The 25,308-nt window shown below is 37.4% G+C and overlaps 1 long non-coding RNA gene across 1 annotated transcript in view; it reads left to right on the plus strand.

Moving 5' to 3' along the window:
• Nucleotides 1-19,623: 19,623 nt before the first annotated feature.
• The window catches only part of LOC135970449 (uncharacterized), a 120,594-nt gene continuing 114,909 nt past the window's right edge, over nt 19,624-25,308 (plus strand). The window contains exons 1-3 of the long non-coding RNA XR_010586120.2: nt 19,624-20,479; nt 22,193-22,258; nt 24,746-24,835. This is a non-coding gene — a long non-coding RNA (uncharacterized lncRNA). The remainder of the gene's footprint in view (nt 20,480-22,192; nt 22,259-24,745; nt 24,836-25,308) is intronic.

A 25,308-nucleotide genomic window follows, 5' to 3' on the forward strand; every position in this document is an offset into this window, starting at 1 on the left:
GGCCTCCCCAGCCATGTGGAACTATGAGTCCATGAAACCTCTTTTTCTTTATAAATTACCCAGTCTTGGGTATGTCTTTATGAGCAGCATGAAAACGGACTAATACAGAAATCAAACAAGCTGCTCCTGAATAACTTTTGGGTAAATAATAAAATTAAGGTGGAAATCAAGAAGTTCTTCAAAACTAAGGGCAACAAAGATACAGCATACGAGAATCTCTGGGAGACAGCTACGTCAGTGTTAAGAGGGAAACGTATAGCGCTAAATACCCACACTGAAAAGTTAGAAAGATCTCAAATTAACCTAGCATCACAACTAAAAGAACTACACAACCAAGCACAAACAGATCCCAAAGCCAGCAAAAGATGAGAAATAATCAAAATTAAAGCTGAACTGAAGAAGACTGAGAATCAAAAAAACATTCAAGAGATCAACAAATGCAGGAGATGTTCTTTAAATAAAACTAATAAAATAGATCACCAGCTAGACTGAAAAAGAAAGAAATAAAAGATTTTAAAGTAAACACAATCAGAAATGATAAAGAGGATATGATCACTGACCTCACAGAAATACAAAACAACCATCACATAATATTATAAACAACTCTATGTACATAAACTAGAAAATCTAGAAGAAATTGATAAATTCCTGGACTTACACACCCTCCAAAGACTGAACCAGGAAGAAATTTAATCCCTGAAGATACCAATAATGAGCTCTGAAATTGAGTCAGTAGTAAAGACTCTGCCAAGAAAAAATACCCTGGACCAGATGGATTCATAGCCAAATTCCACCAGATGTACAAAGAAGAGCTGATACCATTCCTGCTGAAACTATTCCAAAAAAATGAGAAGGAGGAACTCCTCCCTAACGAGTTCTATGAGGCCAGCATCAGCCTGATACCAAATCCTGACAGAAACACAACAAAAAAAGAAAACTACAGGTTGATATCCTTGAGGAACATCAATGTAAAAATTCTTAACAAAATATTTGCAGACTGAATTCAGTAGCACATCAAAAAGCTTATCCACCATGATCAAGTAGGCTGTATTCCTGGATTGTAAGGTTGATTCAGAATATCCACCTTAATAAATGTGATTCATCATGTAAACAGAACTGAAGACACCACATGATTATTTCAATAGATGCAGAAAAGGCTTTCAATAAAATTCAAAACCGCTTTATGTTAAAATTTCTCAATAAATTAGCTGTTAAAAGAACATATCTCAAAATAATAAGAGCCATCTATGGCAAACCCACAGCCAATATCATATGGAATGGGCAAAAGCTGGAAGCATTCCTTTTGAAAACTGGCAAAAGATGAGGATGCCCTCTCTCACCACTCCAATTCAACCTAGTATTGGAAGTCCTGGCCAGGGAAATCAGGCAACAGAAAGAAATAAAGAAAGAAACAGAAAGAAAGAAATAAAGAAACAGAAAGAAATAAAGGGCATCCAGGTAGGAAGAAAGAAAGCCAAACTTTGCAGATGGTGTGATACTATATGTAGAAAACCCCACAACATTAGCGCAAAAGCTCCTTAAGCTGATAAACAACTTCAGCAAAGTCTCAGGATGCAAAATCAATGTGCAAAACTCACTGGCATTCCTATACACCAAGCCATAAGTCAACTCAGGAACACAATCCCAGTCAAAATAGTCCCTTGCAAAAAATACTAAGGAATACAGCTAACCAAGGAAAACTAGAAAAAAACAGTTTCAAAATTCATATAGAACCAAAAAAGAGCTCAAATATTCAGGGCAATTCTAAGCAAAAAGAACAAAGCTGGAAGCATCATGCTACCCAGCTTTGAACTATATTACAGGGCTATAGTAACCAAAACAGCATGGTACTGGTGCAAAAGCAAATACATAGACCAATGGAACAGACTAGAGAACCCAGTACTAATGCTGCACATCTACAACTATCTGATATTCAACAAACCTGACAAAAACAAGCAATGCAGAAGGATTCCCTATTCAATAAATGGTGCTAGGATAACTGGCTAGCCATATGCAGAAGATTGCAACTGGACTCCTTTCCTTATACTATATACTAAAAATAACTCAAGGTGGATTAAAGACTTAAATGTAAAGCCTACAACTATCAAAACCCTGGAAAACAACCTAGACAATACCATTCTGAACATAGGAGTAGGCAAAGATTTAATGATGAAGAAACCAAAAGAAATTCCAACAAAGGCAAAAATTGACAAATGGGATCTAATTAAACTAAAGAGCTGCTGTACAGCAAAGGGAACTGTTAACAGAATGAATAGGCAAACTACAGAATGAGAGAAAAATTTTGCAAATTATGCATCTCACAAAGGTCTAACATCCAGTATCTATAAAGAACTTAAACAGATTTACAAAAACAAGCAAGCAAACAACCCCATTAAAAAGCAGGCAAAGGACATGAACAGATACTTCTCAAAATGTCCATCAGAGACAGACCGGATTAAGAAAATGTGGCACATATACACCATGGAATACTATGCAGCCATAAAAAAGGATGAGTTTGTGTCCTTTGTAGGGAAATGGATGCAGCTGGAAACCATCATTCTCAGCAAACTATCGCAAGAACAGAAAACCAAATACCGCATGTTCTCACTCATAGGTGGGAACTGAACAATGAGGTCACTTGGACTCGGGAAGGGGAACATCACACACCGGGGCCTATCATGGGGAGGGGGGAGGGGGGAGGGATTGCATTGGGAGTTATACCTGATGTAAATAACGAGTTGATGGGTGCTGACGAGTTGATGGGTGCAGCACACCAACATGGCACAAATATACATATGTAACAAACCTGCATGTTATGCACATGTACCCTAGAACTTAATGTATAATAATAAAATAAAATAAAATAAAATAAAAAGAAGACATATATGGGGCCAACGATCATGAAAAAAAGCTCAACATCACTGATCATTGGAGCAAAGCAAATCATCAAAACCACAAGGAGATATCTCTGACACTAGTCACAATGACTTTTTTTTTTTTTTTGAGATGAAGTCTTGTTCTTGTTGCCCAGTCTGGAGTGCAATGGCATGATGTCAGCTCACTGCAACCTCTGCCCTCCAGGTTCAAGCGATTCTCCTGCCTCAGCCGCCCGAGTAGCTGGGATTACAGGTGCCCACCACCACATCCAGCTAATTTTTGTATTTTTAGTAGAGACAAGGTTTCACCATGTTGGTCAGGCTGGTCTTGGGCTCCTGACCTCGTGGTTTGCCTGTCTTGGCCTCCCAAAGTGCTGGGATTATAGGCGTGAGCCACTGCGCCCAGCCCAGAATGACTCTTATTTAAAAAGTAAAAAAATAACAGATGAGGTGAGGTTGTAGATAAAAACTTTTATACACTGTTGGTAAGAGTGTAAATTAGTCCAGTCATTGTGGAAGACAGTGTGGCAGTTCCTCAGAGACCTAAAACAGAAATACCATTAGACTCTTCAATCCCATTACTTAGTGTATACCCAAAGAAATATAAATCATTCTAATACAAAGACACATGCACACATACGTTCATTGCAGCACTATTCACAATAGCAAAAACATGGAATCAATCTAAATGCCCATAAATGGTAGACTTGATAAAGAAAATATGGTACATATACTCCATGAAATACTATGCAGCCATAAAAAAGATCATTTCCTTTGCAGAAACATGGATGGAGCTGGAGGCCATTATCCTTAGCAAACTAATACAGGAACAGAAAACTAAATACCGCATGTTTTCACTCGTAAGTGGGAGCCAAAAGATGAGAACACATGGACACATAGAGGGGAACAACACACACTGGGGCTTACATGAGGGTAGGGGGTGGGAAGAGGGAGAGATTCAGGAAAAATAACTGGTGGATATTAAACTTAATACCTGGATGATGAAATAATCTTTACAACAAACCCCTATGACACAAGTTTACCTGTATAACAAACCTGCACATATATCCCTGAACTTAAGATAAAAGTTAAGTAGAAAAATAAAATATATAGTAAGTATAGTATTATATTTAATTTTATAGGGATTTAATTATAGAAGAAAGATAAATTGATGTGAATTTAAAAGCATGCTGAAATTCTCCTTCATTATCCTAGATCATAAATAGATTTACCATTTCTTAAAAAATAATTTAAAGTTTAGAAATATTTATGAAAAATTGTGAGAGACTTGTCAATATTGTTTTTAATCAACCTGTTTTCATTTTACACTGTACAGATTGACTCCCTGCTATAAAGATGAGACTGTTAACATGTGTATCTTTCCCCCATTTTCCTCTCTTCTTGCTTCCTGGTTTTGTTAATTATTTGTTTTGTTTTATGCTGTTAATGTGTTTTACGCTGTTAATTTGTTAATTATGTGTTTTATGTCAAAGTTTCTTCTGTTTACATTCTATTTCATGATAAACTGCATTCATTTTTAGTGTTAATTCTCTACTTAAGATAATTCCATGAATGCGACCCTCAAATTGTATCTGCTGTATTCTTGTATTCTTAATTTCACAATTTGTTTGGTTTTCATTTTTCATTTTTTCTAACTTACAATCACAATCAGCGCATCAAATATGGATTGTGCAATTGTAATTCATGAGTTTCCTTAACATTTTAAGGTATCTGCCTATCGCCCTCAGACTAGAATTACATCACTGTGGAACTTAATTTTCTCTGTCACAATTTTCTTCATCTAGAAATTTGTTCATAAACCTCTGACTCCCATTATTCAGTGTGGCTGAGGAGATTATTTTTTTCTTCTATCTTGGAAGCTAAGTAATTTTTGTGTTAGGATTTCTAAGGTATTCTTTATTTTTCCTGTAAGTGTCATACACCAAGGTTTGTTTTGATGTATAGTGTGCTTGATATATAGTGTGCTCTGTCAATTTGCAAATGTAGTATTTTTTCATTTTAAGGAAATTTTTGAATACTTTTAAGTGCTTTATCTTCTGAATTTGCTAAATTTTTAAATTTATGACTGTCCAATATCTATATGTAGCTCATTCTTTCATTCTTTTCTTTTTTTTTTTTTTTTTTTTTTTTTTTAAGATAGAGTCTTGCTCTACTGCTTAGACTGGAGTGCAGTGGTACAATCTTAGCTTACTGCAACCTCTGCCTCCAGGGCTCAAGAGATTCTCATGTCTCAGCCTCCAAAGTAGCTGAGATTATAGGCATGTGCCACCACACCTGGCTAATTTTTGCATTTTTAGTAGAGAGAGAGTTTCACCATGTTGCCTAGGCTGGTCTAGAACTCCTGGCCTCAAGTGATCTGCCTGCCTCAGCCTCCCAAATTGCTGGGATTACGGGTGTGAGCCACCATGCCCAGCCTATATGTAGGATCATTCTTTTTTTTTTTTTTTTCTTTTTGAGATGGAGTCTCGCTGTGTTGCCCAGGCTGGAGTGCAGTGGCTGGATCTCAGCTCACTGCAAGCTCCGCCTCCCAGGTTTACGCCATTCTCCTGCCTCAGCCTCCCGAGTAGCTGGGACTACAGGCGCCTGCCACGGTACCCGGCTGGTTTTTTTGGTATTTTTTAGTAAAGACGGGGTTTCACCGTGTTAGCCAGGATGGTCTCGATCTCCTGACCTCGTGATCCGCCCGTCTCGGCCTCCCAAAGTGCTGGGATTACAGGCTTGAGCCACCGCGCCTGGCCTAGGATCATTCTTATCTGTCTTCCATTTCGATTAGTTTTTCTCAGTTGCTTTAATCTCTATATTTTTCATGAGCTTTCACTGGGCTTATCCCAAACCATTTTCTCTTTGTAATTATCAATTGTGTATGCTGTGTTTTGTTTCCAATGTATTCTCTAATGATATTACTTATGTCCTCATTTTGTTTTCTTAGGCCTGTAACTTCCCTTCCTTTTGATTCTGGATTTACTAAATTTGTGTTCTTTAACACAAATTAAAGCTTTTAAAATAGTATAAAACATGCATATGGAATTACATTATGTGAAGAAATCTGAGTTAATTTGCAGTCTATCTTAGAATACTTGATTACTTATAAGGATCTCGTAAATGTTCCATAATAAGATTCACCCCAACTAATTGAGAGGTGCACCCAATCCCAGAGAGGGATATCCACAGGGTTGAGATAGCTCACATGGATTGACATGAGGCCCTGACCTTTGACGTCCTTCTGAACAAGTCAATCCCTTGACTCCTTCTCACTTTTATTTGTTTTACACTAACAGCTGTTGTCACCACTTCCTGGGAGGAGGAAGGAAGTCACAGATAAGGGTATCTTCTCAAAAGAGGATCTGTCTGGTTTGGGAGTATTGGTGAGAAAGCTGAGGTTTATCAATGCAGTGCTTGTGGGTAAGGGTGGTGATTAAGGGAGCCAAGCTCTTTTGCACTGTGCCTTTCTCCCAAGCTCCTAAGTTTTTTTCCTTGACTTTTACTCCTTGACATTTATGGCTTTGGGTCATCTTTTCATCATGAGTTGATGTAAGGGAAGTTTGTCTAAAGAAACAGATTCCCACATTCTTACTTCCAAGATGTCACCATTGCACTGGATCCTGCTCTCCAGTCTGGGGGTGCCTGACTCTTTAAACACAAAGGCAAAATAAGGGAACCGTGCAGTTCACGTGCAAATCATGAACGCCAATGATAAAGTATTAATACCTTTCTCCAACAAGTCTTTAAACCCAACACTAGAAATTTTCCTAACAACTCTATTCATTCAGTTTTTTTCATAAAGCTGGAGCAAGAGAGATCATTAGAAAATGATTTCCAATGAAATTTGGAGAGGTACTCTGAGAAATATGCTTCATTGTACTGATACTTATAAAAACTGGAAATAGTGAGTGCACTACGAGTAGAGCTCTTCCCTCCAAGATGATGTCCTCACTTTGTGTCCAGTTGACCACACCAGAAGCACATTAGCCAGATGCTTTCTCAGATATAGTCTACTTTTATTGTTTTGACATGACGACTGATAAAGTACTTCTAGCTTTTAGTGTTGGGTCAAACCTAACACACCCAAACCCATTCTTGCAGCTGTGTTTTCCCATAGTTGTGATGTAATATACTTGGGGAAGGCTACATTAATACAGTCTCATCACATAACTGGAGGTCACTGATTAATCTGCATAAAGATCCTATGGAAGTGCTAGAGCTTGAAGGTTAATCTTGTAGAAAATGAGAGAGCCCGTAAGATTAGTGGTCTCATATTGCACTGTGTAGGTGCTCAATCTATAGTTGGCAATTGATTTATTTTCCTTGTAGAACCCCACAAAAGCCTATGGCAAAACAAATAACAGGATCATTTCCCTTAATCTCACCCTAGTGTGCTCTTTTATTGGATTTATAGAAATGAAAACAAGCCAACTTATTATTCTTGGAATAAAAAATTCACATTTTGGTTTGTTTTGCATATTTGACAAGCCAAATTTAAGAGGGCACTTATAATCAGATTTGAAATCTGAAATAGATTTAGAGGAAGAATTATTTTGCCTACACCAATCATCCTTCTCCCCCAAATGGACTAACACAATAAAAACTGCAAATAATTGGTTGAAGTACTTTCCAGGTTTCAAAGATGTAAGCAGAGTTTATTATCATCTTTAGAAAGTGTTCTTAAAATTAAATCTAATTTTGTCCAACTTCCTTCTTAGGTTATGGATTCCAGACCTATGGAAAGGAGGGTTTTGTACATTGTAAGCAGTAGGTTGTGAATATGCTAGTGTTGGTGAAGTGGGTTTTTAGCAATACTCTTTCCTATCCTTTGGCCTCCTTTGCATTGTGCTTAGGCCTGCAAACTTTAAGAGAAAGGAACTGCACCTTCCAACCAGAAAAGAGCCTTGAAGGCAGGTGCTTCTCTTCACCAAATAGGAAAGGTCCAAAGTAAGCCCTAGTCTCTCAGCTGTGCCACGTTTGCTGGTATCATGGTCTGTTTGTACCAGAGCAAGGCAGCATTCTGGTGGGGGTGACACAACATGAGATCTCTCAGCTGGGCCTTCATATGAACCTTAATGAGGAATAGTAGGGTGGGTTGTTATTGCTGTATAAAGAAAAGAATGCTTTTTCATTTACCTCAAAACTGTAGGGAGAAAAAAAAAACTTTATGAAGACAAAAAGGCTGAATACAAAAAAGCAATTATCTTTTATTCATTTACATTCCATTTGGTAAGAAAAAAATTATATGCTGTTGGGCTTGATATCTTTTAAAACATTGAAAAATCAATCAATCAAATAAATTAGGTGCTTTGGAATTTTACAGTCAATGTCAAGAACATGCCATGGGGATTACATATGAATTCGGAGCTATTTTTTTCTGAAGCATATTGCATTAAAAACATTTTGAAATGATTTGAAGCAATACAATACAATATAACACAAATAAATGTGAAAAGAGAAATAATAACTGGGCAGGGGCTTCATTTGGAAGGGGAAAATATCCATGCAAGGCTTGGCCCTGCTAAATTTCAAATGTGGTATCAGGGCTTGAGTTTTTAGAAGAAACATCAAATAGATTCAAGTCTGCTAAAGCCTATAGGTGGCTTTGTTGTACAGTGTGGGGGAAAACCTTTGCTACGTACTTCTCAGTCTGAGAATTCATTATACAGTCAATCAATCTCTCCTCCTCCTCAGTTCTAAGGTTGGTTCCTGCACTAAAGCCCAGAGTCAATGTACCACAGACTTAGCTGTCATTGTGAAGATAATGTTTGTGTCCCTGTGTTTTGTCTATTTTGAGATGCAACTACAAATAGTCCCTGACTTATAATGGTTTGACTTCAATTTTTCAAACTTAAGATGGGTTCATCGAGGCATTAAATATACCTTCAACTTCTGATATTTTTGGCTTATGATACGTTTATTGTAATGTGACTCCATCGTAAACAGAGAACCATCTGAATTCATCTGTATACTGATTGTCATTGGTTGACACTTTCATACATATTTAACTCACACATTTATCCCACTTACTTTCTGTTATCAAATCTTTAGCATCTAAAGATATTTATTAGATATCACATTTTTTGTACTCTTCTAATGGCAAAGTGCAACATATACAAAGCAGAAGGCCTTTGTGATGCTGAAATATTTCACAGCTTTTCAAGAATAAACAAAAGGTATTTGGTGTAATTTTAGTGGAAATGGTATTTTAATCATATTCTAATATTTGTTAAAAATATGTTAACCCCTGTATATTACACATGAGAATTATCTTTATTCTGTGTAGTGTAATTTATTTATTATGTATAGTTTCTTTCTGGTAACATAGTTTATTTTATATTCACATGTTATCTACTTATTTGCTATAGTCTTGTCTTAATTTTGAATGTCATCTGACAAACAATATCATGCATACTTGAAAAGAGATTCTAGGTTCTATAAAGACAGAGCACAGATGCTCCCTGTGTTAATGAAAGTGGGGCCATTTGGAAAAATAACCTTCAGAAAAATAGAAAGGCAAAGACAGGAACTCATAGGAGGGAAAGGAGGAGAAGAATATCATGGTTGAAGCCAAGAAGATGAGGACGATAATGAACATTCCCTAGGAGCAAGGATGTAGGATTGGCAAAGGATTTTAAAGAACAAGTAGCTTTCTTGATTGTTCTGCAGCGTGGCAACATTGTGTAGCCCTAGGCCTTCAGTAATACCTGCTGCACACTTATCTTTAGGCCAGTGGTACTCTGAGAATTGAAGTCATCACGGCTTTTTCCAGTGATAAGATAGAGAGTTGAAAGGGAAGAAAGTGTTGAAGAAGTCAGTTGTGGAGACCAAGAACAGAAGCAGAATACAAAACTAGGTAATTAGGAGAAATACAACTTCTCCAAATAATTCTCAGTGATAGTAGCTGGGATGCTGGATGTCCCATTTTACGTGAGTTAGAGATTTAAGTCAATATTTCTTACATTTTAAAGTACTTAAAAGTCTTGAAAGAACCCAAAAAGGTGATATATAGGTTACATTCTGTTATTGCAAAAGTCTAAAGAAAATTCCATTCACAGGCATTAGTATAAACTTATCAATGCACGGAGAGATTATTGTAACTAAAATGAAGCCTCAATGTACTGATCATACTAATCTGAATACAAGGCAAAGTGGGTCAGAAGTCACTGAACCCAGAGACTCTGGGAAAGAAGATTGAAGTCAGTAGTGAAATGAAAGGGAGGAGCTGTTGGCGAGGCTTCTGGGACCAATTTGTTTTGGCAAATGTTATTATGCGTTCCGCATAACTCGAAGATGTGGGAGAATTGTACCTTCTTGTTATTCTTCAGCCAAAATTTAAAACACTAGTTACATGAGGGTGCGAAATAATTATTTTATGATTAAACTATGTTCATGTTAGCAAACCGCAATGGTTTGACTTTCGTGAGTCCTGCTCACCTGATACTATTAGCCATGCAACAGAGGAGAAGTTACTAAGCAACGTGAGCCTTAGTTTCCTCATATAGAAAATGGTATATTAACAGGCAAATCAACCAGCTGCCGATAGGATTAAATGTGAAAAGTACCTAATCAAGAACATGATTTAACAGTGATGTGCAATACATTTTATTAATCCCCTTTTCCTTTTCTGCAGAAGTCATCACCAAAAATTCCAAGGAAGAAGATTAGGTTGGCATCCATAGTCTAAGCAGGAAATAGCTTAACTCATACGGTATCAATCACCACAGCTGGGGATGGAATGTGAGGCCAATTTAGATAAGGGAGATTTAAAAAGAGTAATAATTGTGAGTGGTCAGCATGTTCTAGAATATGGCTTGACATTGGGGGTGGAAAGTTAAGAAAAGTTTGAGAGACCTTCAGGCCAAATCATCAAAGACTATAGATCTAATGATCAGAAGTCCTAGTAAGGTGGGCTCTGCAAATTGCTATCAGACAGGGGCTATGGGTGTTTTCTTAGGATACAGAGATTGAATGCTTAGAAAAGAAAAAAGTTGAACACATTTTGCCTTGGCAAGTGTGGTAGGAAGCTCCAACGCCTGAAATGCGTATCTCATTAGAGCCTCTTCTGCTAAAAGCAGCTTTCGATTAATTAATCAATGGAAGCAATGCATGTGGATGCTTTTTTTATTTTTTATTTTTATTTTTTGAGTCATTATCAGGGCCAAATTTTAGTATTTATCAAGACTACCTTAATTAACCATTAGTATTGCAATGATTTTTCTTAAATCTACAGAATTACTTTCCAAAATCATTTGTACCTGTTCCCTTATATCTGCCTCATGCCATAGTCTAGACTAAAACTGGGTTATTATGGCTCTACAAGAGTGTTATATCAAGAGTGGAACAACTCCAGTCTTCCCTTTTCACTTCACTTTTAAACTTTCTAAGCTTCTACCTGCGTTGTTCCAGAAGCTTTTGGATTAGGGTTTTGGTCCTATTATTGAGATATGCATGTCTTTGACAAGCCTCAATTTCCTTGCCAATGTTACAGGATTTCTAGAGAACCAAATGGCAATAATGCACTGGCAAGAGCCTTGAAAAGTAAGAGTATTATGCAAATGGGAGACACTCGATATGGTAGAGCTTTGAGGGCAAAATAGGTAAGTGTAGCAGTGATAGCGATAGATAAGTGTTCCTTCTAGAGGCAAAAGAAAGGCCCAAGTTTCTTTTTCAGCATCTTTCTCCTTCTTTAGTTTCTGTATCTCCTTTCTGCTCTTGTGTTTACACATAAATTTGGCTATAATAGCCCAAGATTTGTCCAGGAGCCTCTGCTAGGGAGGCATGTTGGTTGGTTTTGTTTTTCTCTACTTCAGTGCATGGGTAGGAAGGAATGGCAACTGTGTGAAAAACATTACTTCTCTCTGTAATGGCCAGTGCATTGCAGTCAGGCATCATCTTTCCTTTGATGCTCTTGGTAACTATCGAGTGTCTATAAAGAGTGACATACATGATTGATTTTCAAGGAATCCCCAACCTGTATACAAAGAAGTATGTGACTACTTTAGAGGAAGGACTTTAAAAGCCAATGCCAAGTCTTAAAAAATTTACTACCAGAGCGTCAGCTGGAAGGTGTCCCAGATAGCATCAGAGCACCGAGATGTTGAACCAACATTGTCCTCCAAGAGGGTGTTAGAATATTACAATGTGCTCATAAAAATAAATGGTTAAATTAAACCTATAGGCAGTGACTAAAATAACCATTATATAAATTCATTATATAAATTCCATTATATAAATTCATCTATCATGGGCAGATGCACCATGGCTCCTTCAAAGAGCTATTATGACCCCTATGACTTCAGTGTCTGAAGATAACAGGTTCTCAGAAATTTTTGACAAATTAATAATCTAACAAGTGAAAATGTTTGTATAACTTGGATCAATGGTTCCTCATTTCCCAGCGTTAGTTTAAAGGGATATTATGCTTTTGAACTATAAAAATCATGACATCTTTTTAAAGTTATCTACATATCTTACTCAATAATTAGAAAAAGCACTGAGCCTGCAGTCAGAGAGAAACCCAAGTCTTAAACTCTGACCTGCCTCTACTGAGACTTCAATTTCTTTATCTGCAAATTGAAATACTTGACTTGAACATTCTACTCTTCTATATATTGTATAATCTGATGCAAATACATACAAACAAACAGATCCTGACTTATGGTCAAAAGAAAATCTTGGAGTCTGTTGACAGTACAGCCCAGAGTTAGGTCCCAAGTTTAAAGGTATGATTCCAGTCCATGACAGTCTCTGTAATGCAAAAGAATCTTGGAGCAAATTATATAAACTGTTACAAAGTTGTCTTCTCTCAACCTGGTAGTAGCCTTTTATTCAACCTTCCAACATTCCTAGTACACTTTCTATGTTCTGTTATTGGAGCCTGAAGGCAGTGCTTATACCTCCCACTGCTCCTGGATTTCCTAAATTAAAGACAAGTAGGGTGTGGTTTGGCTGAGATAAGGAAATGAAGAGGAGTTGAAGTTCCCTAGGGAGGAACAATGGCTGCTGTGGTGAAGATTACCAGGTTAAGGAAAAAGAAATCAGAGAAGAGGGACAGTAGCAGCCGGAGGACTACCTATGAGATTAAAGAGTGACTAAATCAGTGGCTCAGACTTTTCAAGAAATTCTGTAATCGTTTCCCACCTTCCTCTCCTCCATTCCCATCCTGATCCCAACCAAAAACACTTGGAAAGGACTCATTTGGCAAACTGGCAAGGGATCTTTGGGATGCAATGGTCAGAACACATTGGAATCTGAAATCTGCAAGGTGGAATCAGTGGAGTCGTGGGATAGAGAGGGAATAGGATGCCACAGAAGGATGCTCAATCCTTGTGTTCCAGATCCTGTTTGAGAGACTCATGTACCTTGTCACTTACCTCTTTTCAAAAATTATCATTTTCCTAAGCAGTAAATGTTTGCAGATATACTTAAAATAATATGACATCCCTATACTCTCCATCCAAATTCAACATATGTTACTATTAATGCTAATATTTTATAATCTTGATAAAGATCTTTTAAAAAATATAAAAATAAAATCGTACACACCCCATTGAAATGCCCCTCTTCATCCATCTGATTATGTTTCCTTCTATTCCTTCTCTCTCCTCTTAAAGGCAGAGGAGTTGTCCTTCTGTCAGAAGCACAGAGTCTGAGGGGGGAGTCAAAGGTAGCCAAATGGTGACCTGCAGGAGAGATGCCTTGACCATTGCCAAGGTTGTGTGAGAAACCTCCAGGATAGGGAGTCTCTGAAGAACCCATAAGTGTGTCCTGGGAAAGAAAGGAAGCAATTGCACATCTGCCACATCCAGATCATTCCAATGTCTGGATCACAGTGAGACCAGAAAAGTGACACCATTTTTACCGTTACTTTTCTCTCTCCCTTTCTCCAAGACAGCACAGGTCTTTTCAATTAGGTCTCAACAGAAAACAGATGGCACTCTCAAAACAGCATAATTTAAGGAGGGTTTATTTATAAGATGACAGCTTACAAAGATGCGAGTATAGGGGAACCACCAGAGATAGCACAGTAACCCAGGGCTGGTCACAGCTGGGTAGTTCACTTCTAGGCCCAGAGATGAGGGAAGGGTGCAGTTACTAGAACTCAGAATAAACTGTTAGCGGGACATAGCCATCTGGAGGCAACCACTTGGAGTGGATGCCAGGAGAATAAACCCACTAACATCACTTTCCTAACTCCACCTGATCCCCTGCTGTGGCACCATCATGAAGCCAGAAGGCACTGGAACTCATTTACATAAATCTATACAGGTCAGCCATACATTTACATGCCAATACTATATTAGCAGCATTAAAAAGTTTTGCTCTATGATATTTCACATTCCATTCTAGACACTGTGCAAGTTCTATTATAGCCTCTTTGACCCAAGAATTATTTACAAATAAAATTTATAAATGTTCAAATATGTAACTTTGTGGCTATCTTTCATAGTTTAATACCAATTTTCTGGCATAATCCAAAAACATGGTCTCTACTATATAATTTTTTGTTGAGTCTTTTGGGACCTGGTACATGATTAATTAAAAGCTGTTCAAGGTATGGTGGATAAGACTGTATAATCTTAGTGATTATAGAGTTCAATATATATCCATCTAATCTAGCTTATTACTTTGTTGCTCAAATTACTTTTCTACTTTTTTAAAAAATATATTATTTTCAAGAGAAGATCTCATTCTGTCACCCAGGCTGGAGTATATTGGCACAATCATAGCTAACTGCAGCCTCAAATTCCTGGGATCAAGCAGTTAGCCCACCTCAGCCTCTCCAGTATCTGAGACTACAGCATGCAAGACTATGAGGCTAAGTTTTTTTATTTTTTGTGGAGAAGATGTTTTGTATGTTGCCCACGCTGGTCTCAAACTCCCGGCTTTAAGTGATCCTCCTACCTCAGCCTCCCAAAGTGTTTGGATTACAAGCATGAGCCATCATGCTCAGCCTCTTTTTTTCTTTTTTCTTTTTTCTTTAGAATTTTTAGTTTTATTTGCTTCCTGATTTGTTTTTTGTGAATTTGAGTCAACAGTTTTCACTTTGCATTTATTAGTTTCTCATTACAATTTTATTAATCTTTGATTTATATAAAGTTACATTGCTATGTGCCAAAAATAACTTACATTTGCTACATAACTCTTACAATTTTATTTCCATTATTATGTAATGATTGTCTTTTCTGTATGTGATTTTTTTTTTCTAGAGACTTTTTAAATCTGCTATTAACATGGCTAAGCAAGCTTTATTTTTGACAATATTTTCTCAGATGTGTTTTTTATCCTTTAACTTTCAAAGCATTTGTGTACTTATATCCTAAGTGTCTCATAGACAGCATATAGCTGGATTTTATTCTATATTTTGGTCACTGGCCAAAACAACAAGCAATTTAAATCTATTTAATTTTATTAAGACTACTATATATGTGGGATGTTTAAATATTTTCCTTTGCTTTACTCTTATGCATTTTATCGGATTGACTGAACTGTATTTCCTTCCTTCCTTCCTTTCACTCTTTGTACTGAGATGAAGTTATGTATATATTTATTCTCTTTCAATTTTCTTATGACATTTTTAATTTAACAGCGTTTAAAGTTAAATAATTTATCTCTAATACTCCTACAAAAGCAATGACATTAGAATGCTTTAAGCCTTCTATTTTCTATTTTATGATTACTATTTTTGAGTTTTATTTGTACCATACCAAAATTATTTATGTTAATTATTACGGCTTTTTAGAACCAATGCTCCCTTAGTTTGTCTCTCAGTTTCTTTGGATATTTTAGGTTCTTGGTTTCATTGCCTCCTTTCATTTGAACTTTTCTCCAAATGATATTTATATTTCTGTGATTTTTATAACAAAGGTTTGTGGATGATAAATTATCTTAATTTATTTTCCAACATTATTTTTTCACTTTTTGTAATAGTTTGGCTGGTGTTGAAATTTAAGTTTATAGTTATTTCCCTCAGTTTTTTGAGAAATCTTATGCCTTTTGACTTCTTTGTTGCAAATTTGTGTTTATTATAAGGGACCTGCCACATTTCTCTGATTGCTTTTAAAATTTCTTAAGATTTTGGTTTCTTTAGTTTTATTACTGTCTAAATGCAGAATTGTTTTTTAGCCTGTCTCAGTGTGCTTCTTCAATTTGAGCACTCATGATGTTTTTCAATGCCAAGAAAATCTCAGCCATTAATGTTTTGAATAATGTGTTTGCACTATTTTTTTCCAACTACTTTTTCTGGAAAACCTATTCTTTGTGTTTTAGTCATTCTCATTCTATCATCTATATCTTTTGAACCTTCTTTGCTGTTTATGATTATGATTATTATTAATGTTAGCTATAGTGTTCTGTATAATTTCCTCATATCTATCATCTATTTCACTAACTCTCTCTGCAATTGTGTTTTTCTGCTCTTTATACGTCCCATTGATTTTTATTTCAATGACTGGTAGTTCTACTTGGATATTTTATAAATCCACTTTTTCTCCATAAAATCATATTCTTCCATTATGTTTTTTATTTTCTTTTAAACCATCATGTTCAATATGCTGATTTTCTTATTTCTTTTAGATATTCCATGATCACAAGTTCTAATTTTTCTACTTGTTTCTGCTGTCTATTTTTCATGGAGATCTTCTGTATTAGCCTCATTCACTCTGGATTGGACCCCTATACTGGTATTTTGCTACAGAAGCCTGAACAGATTAAGACAATTAAAGTGGAGAATTTCTAAAACAGAGGTATGAAGAAAATGATGCCAGAACACAGAGGGGCCAATTGAACTTTAAAGTCCTGATAATGATTTGCCTGATTTCAAACTGATATTAAAGATAGAACCAGGCCAGGCGCGGTGGCTCATGCCTGTAATCCCAGCACTTTGGGAGGCTGAGATGGGTGGATCATGAGGTCAGGAGGTCGAGACCATCCTCGCTAACATGGTGAAACCCCATCTCTACTAAAAATACAGAAAAATTAGCTGGGCGGTGTGGCGAGTGCCTGTAGTCCCAGCTACTTGGGAGGCTGAGGCAGGAGAATGGGGTGAACCTGGGAGGCGGATCTTGCAGTGAGCCAATATGGCACCACTGCACTCCAGCCTGGGTGACAGAGTGAGACTCCATCTCAAAAAAAACCCAAAAAACAAAAGATAGAACCAGTGAATTGGGTTGCTCTTCCATTGCTATAAAGAAATACGTGAGCCTGGTTAATTTATAAACAAAAGGGGTTTAATTGGCTCACAGTTCTGCAGGCTGCACAAGCATGGTGCCCACATCTCTTTGACTTCTGGGGAGGCTTCAGGGAGCTTTCACTTATGGTGGAAGGCAAAGTAGGAGCAGGTACATCACATGGCCAGAGTAGGAGCAAGAGAGAGAGTAGGTGGGGGGATAGCACACACTTTGCACTTTCTAACACAAAATCTCCTGCCTTTTAAAGCAGAAATGGTAGTAGCAGCTTCAATATAAGGGTTACATCATGAGTGGTGGGAGAGTTGTCCTAGATAGAGTGCTGGCTTACATTTCAGATTTAACATTAATTAAATAATCTTCAAAGGCTCTTGCACCCCTCCCTCCCATTTCCATTTGAAAATATATATATATGTTGCTCTAAGCCTGAGCTTTCTCTTGCCACTAATTTCCCAGCACCTATGACAGAGAGCTCAATGGTTAAATGAAAGCGAATTGTAAACCAGAATTTGGGATTCCAGGAAGTCCAAGAGCATAGAAAATGGCAGAAAAGAAGGCCTGGTAGGATGAGAATATTCTGGAGTTGAGGCTTGGTAGTTTTAGACTCTATGGGAGGGAAGGAGATACTATCTGGGACAGTTTATAGCCTTACAAAACAAGGATTTCATGTGGAAAACGTCTAGGAAACAGCCACCAGGCCTCCTGCTGTTCCCTCCTGTTGATGAGCAGAGAGACTTTTCAGAGACTTCACCTTAATTTCCTGCCCAGTTGGCAGCCTTTGAATTTTTCAGTAAGTTTTATGTTAAATAAAATTGTTTTCTTCCTCTTAAAAATGACAATTTTCTCATGTATGTGTTTTTGATCTGGAAAATTCTTAGAAAGTCATTAATTATTTTATCTGATATTAATTTGAAATGAAAAACCAAAAGAAGAGGCAGGCAGATCTGCTACACTGATGATGTTTTGTAGCTAATTTGATTTATTGGATAGGAAGAAATGTCAGGAAAAATCTAAAGTCTTCACTTCATCAGATATGGTCTGATGGCACCTATGAATCTACCACCCTCACCATTTCAGAAAATAATGCAGGTTTAGGGGAATATACACACACACACACACACACACACACACACACACACACACACACACACACACACACACACACACACACATACACGCCTTAGGAGCCTGTGGCTATCTTTGTGGCTTGGCCAAGTTGGCCCAATAGTTCAACTTCATTTGACGGTCAGGTTTCAAAAACCTATTTATTGGTGTTGTATCTTAGAGTCTTAAAATTTTTAATTAGCTGGGCGTAGTGGCATGTGCCTGTAGTCTCAGCTACTCAGGAGGCTGCAGGAGAATCGCTTGAACTCAGGAGGCAGAGGTTGCAGAAAGCCGAGATTGTGCCACTGCACTGCAGCCTGGCAACAGAGCAAGACTCTGTCTCAAAAAAAAAAAAAAAAAAAAAAAAAAACCAACAACAACAACAACAAAAAACAATTTAGTTTTCAGTTTTCTTAATGTTTCCAATTCAGCTAATAATTTACTTGTTGATAGCTATAGGTGTGATAGGAATGTGGATCAAAGAAAAAAAGTTTTTCAGAAGGAGAAAATATGACACCAAAGCAGAAATTTAAGGCATTATTTTTGTGCGCCTTACAGTCGGCTTGACATATATGTGTTGACATCTTCCAACCAGATCTCTTTTACTCTGGATGTATACATTAAGCCACTTATTGTACACTCCATCTGCTGCTTGCACATTTGCCTTCAACTCAATACATCCAGAATTGAATTTATTGTCTCGCTAACTTTCTTCTTCCTCATCTGCCTTTTCTTCCTATATAACTTAAATGAGTGAATGGCAACACTACTTAACCAAGTGCTAAAGCTAAAAGCTTGGCAATGTGTTGACTTTTGTGTTGTTCTTTTTAAACCCCAAACCATAATATGATACTTTGATATCATTTCTTGGGTACCTCCTACTTGGTAGGCTCTGTAGTAGGTACCATCTCATTTAATGTTTACAACAATCCTCTGTGCAACCTATTATTGGCCTATTTTCTAGATAAGGAAGCTGAGGCACAGAGAAGTTAAATAGCATGCTCTTGGTAACACAGGCAATAAGTGGCAGAGTCAATATGCACTACTTTCAGCTTCCTCAACGTATCTCAAGTGGTTGCCTAGAACTTTTCTTCTCTATCTGTTTGACTTACCTTTTATTTATTTTATTTTTTTTGAGACGGGGTTTCACTCCTGTTGCCCAGGCTAGAGTGCTATGGCACAATCTCAGCTCACTGCAATCTCCACCTCTGGGGTTCAAGTGATTCAAATGGAACTTAGAGACCATTTGATTAAATCCCTCAGAAGAAAGAGAATCCCAGAAAGATACAGCAATTTACCCAAAATTCTGCTGCTAGCAAACAGTAGCCTATTTCTACTTTATTTACTCAGCTTCTCTCTATCATTTTGCCTTTTTGGGGTCAGGTTGATCTCCATTTGGGTGGGTGGTTATACCTGAGAGCCTGGGCTCTACCGACTTGTCTCTGGAGGCACTCAAGAGGGCTCAGTGCTGTGCCTCACTTCTTCAAGGTCATCCAAGACTGACTGTAAGACAGTCTCGTTATCTGGTGTTGTAACCTCAGAGCAGCCTGCAGCGTGACCAGTCACTCACTGAACAGAACAACAGCCAATTCTGTCACCCGTCCAAGGATTTGTAGCTTAGCCATGACATCTGGGGAAAGTGTTTACAGAGTCCAGCGCTGGACTCACTGAAGACATGTACTCACATCTGGAGTCTAGACAGCGTGGCTTTCTCATCTGGGCTCACAGCTTCTTCACACCTCCTGCACTTCTTTCTGACTGCTTCTTTACCCCGGTTTTCATTTTACTAAAGCTTCTTCCCTACCGCCATGTGCTTCTCTCTCTTGTTTTCTTCTTCCATTTTTTTTTTCTTTTTTCAAATCACATTGGGCTTAAGTTTTTCTAGATAATCCTGACAAACTTCTTAGAAACAGGTTTTCCCAACAATGAGGGGATCATACAGGCATAATGTCATGGTAGACAATGTCCTAGCAACGTTCTGATACAAGGTTTTCTACTGACCAGCTGCATGACCTTAAAAAAAATATATCACTGTGGCTTGGTTTTGAAAAAGTTAGACTACATTTGGTGCAGTCCAAATGTATGTTTTTTTAAAAAGCAACAAAATCCTTTCTTCAAATACAATTGTATGAGGAACATCAATATGGGGAAAAATGAAGAAAAGCTTTTCTGATTAACATGAGGGAGGGGGCAGAATAACTTTTTCACCTTCAAGAATCCCTAATGAATGCTGGGAGCAATAGAGCTCCTGGCATGCACAAATGGAAAATCTTTGGCCTGGATGATCTTGGAAGTCTTTTCTATTTGGTAGGTATGGCTGAAACAATAATGCTCATCACATATACTCTTTGTACCCTACACTCCTCAGCACCTTGCAGCTAGGTTTTGCAATGCAAATAGTTCTGGCCAATGTGGGCAGACATGATATGTCATTACTGAGTCAAGACAGTGAAAACTCATGTGATTCTTGTAAGATACAATAAATCTTTCTGAGTTTATCTTCCAAGAGTTTAGCCTGTTAACTTCCTTATCCTTTGTTCTCAAACTCAACTTTCTTGTTCTTCCTTGCCCCTTGTTACCATAAACAGCCTACCCCCTTCCCATCAGCTCTAATCAATAACTCACATCCATTCCCTTGGTTACCTGTACCCATTGTTCCCCTGAAACTGCATGTCTCACATGCTCCACATCTGTACACCTCACGTCCCCCTCCCCTTCTATATTTAGGAAAATATGTACAAGTAGCCAATTGGGTCAGCTCAGTTTGTGCAGTTCGACCCCAGCCCATGGGGGAGTCACACAGAGATAGGGACTGCATTAAGGATAAACCCCGCCTCCCCCGGTCTCCTTTGTTCTCCGTGCTCTTGCAATCTTGATTAATGCAGGTAGCATCTTTCTGCAGAAGTAAATTGCCTTGCTGAGAGAATTAAACTTTTGCCTGAGTGCTGGTTTTACTTTGTGTCACTGCGCATTTATTCCTAGAGCATTTTTATATTCAACATTCTTCATACTTTTTTCCCTTGCTGCAGTGACAAAAGAGGCTGCCTCTTGCATGGGGTGTACCTATGAGAAGATGAACTCTCTGTTAGCCTGGGTCCTTGAATGGCAATGTGGAGCAGAGATGTTTATGGTGCCACTATGGACATATAGTATGATTGAAAAACAATCCTTTGTTGTGGTAAGCCACTGGGATTTGGAGATTAATTGGCATGCTGAACTGAAGCCAGCCTATGTTGATTAAGGAGAGAGGTAAGAAGAATAAAATTAGGAGAACAAGATCAAACTTTCCTTCAAGTTAGGGCTTATTCAGCTATCTGTGCATTGTGGAACTATCTCTTTCTACTGAGTTATATGATTAGACAAACCAGACAGTTTCCATACTGGTTTATTTAAATGAAATTCAATAAAAAAGGAGTCTCCTGAATAATAAATAGAAATGCTTTGAATATAATTATTCAAATCTCTTCAAATCTATAAAACAATTTTTAAACAAAATCCTTTCCCCAAATAGGGGTCCATACATTTCTACAGAATCCTATACCTTGGAAATAGAATGTTAGAGCTCTCAGGGCATCTTTGGAGAGGAGGGCATCAGAACAGGCTGGAGCAGAGGCTGCTTTCGTATTGTAATGCAGGACTTCCTTCCTGAGGGCTTTTTCTGTTTCTTCCCCCAAGGGCACTGTGCTAACTGAGGATCATTATTAGTTGGTATAAATACTCCAGCTCCTACCTGGGGATTAGTGAGAAGTGGAGGTAACTCTGAGTCCCATATTGTACAACGAATCCTGCAGGATTAAGCTCCAGTTACTCAATGGGTTAACTGGCATAATAAAATCCCCTTTATTGGCTGCCTTTCTTTCCCTCTTTCCCTGTTCCACTCCCTTTTTCCTTACTGTTCCCCCCGCCCCTCCGTGGTATCACATATCAATAAACCACTGCACATGAATCCTTATCCCATGATTTTGGGGGAACCCAAACCAAGACAAAAGCCATTTAGCCCAGTCACTCCATTTTCCACAGGTCCAACCAGTCTCCTCCAGGAAATTTCTAAATGACATGAATTCATTGGATAAGTGATAAAATCAGGTATTTGGGTGGGTTTTTTTTAATGGACATCACAAAAGAGTTGAGAGTTTCTAACTGGAATTGAGTTAAATCCACTATGGAACTGTAGCAGTGCCTCCTACTGGGTTTTGCTGTTAAGAGATTGCTAAAACTCATCTCCCACTTATTAAAACAAAAGTCTTAAAAGAATGCACCTTGTTTTTATGCTGAATCTCCCATTTCCATTTGTTCACAAGTGCAAGAGTATTGTCACATGACCATTGCCCCTAAAGTATTCCTGGTTTACTGGGTAAAGGCTGATCAATGTTCTTGGGAGAGTGTTGGACTATAGAACAGAAAATGCTAATGGATACAAAGAAAAGAGATCAGTGCTCCAAGGGGTGTAATGTCAAATAGATTTTTGTATTAGAAGCATTTGAGGGAGTGAAATGGGAGAAATGATGCTGATGATCTCAGAGTATAATGTCTGATTTCAGGAGTGGCACAGCAAAAGGAACAAATTACAAGGTATAACGACAGAAGAAAGTGGCTAAAACAAAGTGAGAACAATGGAGGAAAGATGGCAGAGAAGTATATAGCCGTCAGAGTAGGGTCGTATTTCTAATTCCTGTTAGTAATGAACTTCATGTTTCTAAATGTACACTTAGTCTTTATATTTGTAGATTTCTCAAAAAATGTTGCCACTCTCTCTCTCTCTTTTTTTTGTTTTCCGCCAACACACCCACTCCTCATCTTGGCTCCTTGGCTCCATAACTTTAGGAGTCTCATTTACCTCTTTTCTCTTCCCATATTCTTTGCAAATACCTCTTTTTAAAATGTCGGTGCTCCATAGGTGTTAAGTCCTACATTCTCGGTAGTTCCCGGTCAGCCTTTTTCTCTGGATGATTATATCTATTCTCATGGTATTAATTCTCATCTGTATGCTGACAAGTCCCAAACCAATATCTCTAGCCCAGACTTCTTTCCTGAGCTCCTTCAGTTGTATACTCAGGGGCACCTCAAATCGAACGTGTTCGAAACAGAATTTTTCACAACTCCAACCTCCCACCTAAAACCCACGAAACACTTTCTATTTGACTTTTCTCTATCTTAATAAATGGCAACACTGGGATCCAAGCTTTATGAAGCCAGAGACTTTTATATGTTTTATCTACTGAAATATCCCCCATAGAATGGTGCCTAAAAAAAGAGTAGTTATTAAAAACTATTTGAATGAATGACTGCTTGACTCTTCCATACTCTATAAAATCAACTAAAAAGTCCAGTTTAGCTCTGGCTGATTAGTTGCTTGCCAAATTTCTGTCCAGTTCATCACAGTGCAAAAATATAGGAGAAGTCCAATAATAGGAAATAAGTTTATCACATCGTTATTAGTAGCAACTAAATTTCATATTGATATATATGATTTTAGATTCGGTAATAATTCATACTCTGTGACTGAAAAATGTGAATATTATGGAAAAGGGAATAATATATAATAGTGCATTTTTCAAGGGAGCATTGACTATTTCAAATATAGGATATTTTTAGTACATTCATATATAACTATATATGTGTTTAATGTACAAACAAGTGACTAGAAAAAAATATAGCAAAGTATTAATACTGATTTTCCTTAGAATAATGGTTTTTTAAAATTTTTATTCTTTATACTCTTGGCTCTTTACCAAGTTGTCTACAAATAAGCATGCTTCACTTTTATAACCAGAAAAGAGGTCTAAAATATTTGTATGTAATAAAATCAAGGTTAAGCATTTGGTTCTTACCCTTTTTTGGGGTGGGGTGGGGTGGGGGGAGGATCTCACTCTGTCACCCTGGCTGAAGTGCCATAGCATGATTATGGCTCACTGCAGCCTTGACCTCCCCAGGCTCAAGTGAACCTCCTACCTCAGCCTCCCGAGTAGCTGGGACTGCAGGTATGTGCCACCATGCCTGGCTAATTTTTTGTATTTTTTGTAGAAATGGAGTTTTACCATATTGCCCAGATGGGTCTTGAACTCCTGGGCTCAAGCAATCTGTCTGCCTCAGCCTCCCAAAATGATGCGGTTAAAAGCCTGAGCCACTGCATACAGCCTCTCTTTTTTTCATATTTTAAATTTTTTACAGTTTTCTTTTATTATTCAGTTAATTTTACTGAAAATATTTTCTTTTGATATCTAATAATGAAGTCAAATGTTTATTTTTTAATAGAACTACAAAAAAAAAAAAAAGAAAATGGTTTTATGTCCTGTGTCTCCTTATTTTTTAAGTACTAATATACAATGGAATATAACATTCTTTTTATTTTATGTAACTACTTACAAAAGATCTGGGCCCTAGATGCTTCTGTAAAGAATATAGAGTCAACAGAACAATATTGCTTTTTATATTAATGAAGGTATGGGTTAAATACCCTCATCCTGAGTTTTAATTGCCATTTATAAACTTGATGGTTCTTCATAAGTAAATCTGTAAATTGCAAAGCAGTAGTACCCATCACAATAAGAATACATTTCTCTGTCTCCACAGATATAGAAATATGACCAAATGTGCTATTACGAATGAAGATTGTTATATACATATAACCTGCTCCGAGAAAGGACTTTGTGAAAGAGGAAAGTAAAAACATGACTATGAAAAATTTAGAAAGATTATAAATATTCCTATGTCTACAAAATATGAGTGTACATAGAGTCTTTAAATGTGACCCATGTTAAACACAAATTTTGTTGTGAACTGAGAAAAGTTTATATCGTCATTTCAAATAGCTTGGATTTCAGAGAAGAATAGCACCTAGGAAGAAAAAGACCATCTTTTGTTTCATCAGGGTTCAGTATTAATTCAAAAGAGTGAATGGATTCCTTCTTGTTCTCTTCCCCAACCACCTAGCAATTTAGCTATATATCTCAAGCAAGCAGAGTTTTACATAAGCCTGTTCATTGCTTCCATCACACTCTCCAACACACATTCAATCACTCTCCTCTCCTATTTTGGGATAAGCAGTTGTGAAATTTTGCTGAAAATTTCTTACTGTGCCTTTGAGATTAATTCCCTCTGTTAAGTGAATACGGATGGAAATAATTAACTTTTCA

The sequence above is a fragment of the Macaca fascicularis genome, chromosome 4 (genome assembly GCF_037993035.2).
Source record: "Macaca fascicularis isolate 582-1 chromosome 4, T2T-MFA8v1.1".
NCBI classification, from domain to species: Eukaryota; Metazoa; Chordata; class Mammalia; order Primates; family Cercopithecidae; genus Macaca; species Macaca fascicularis.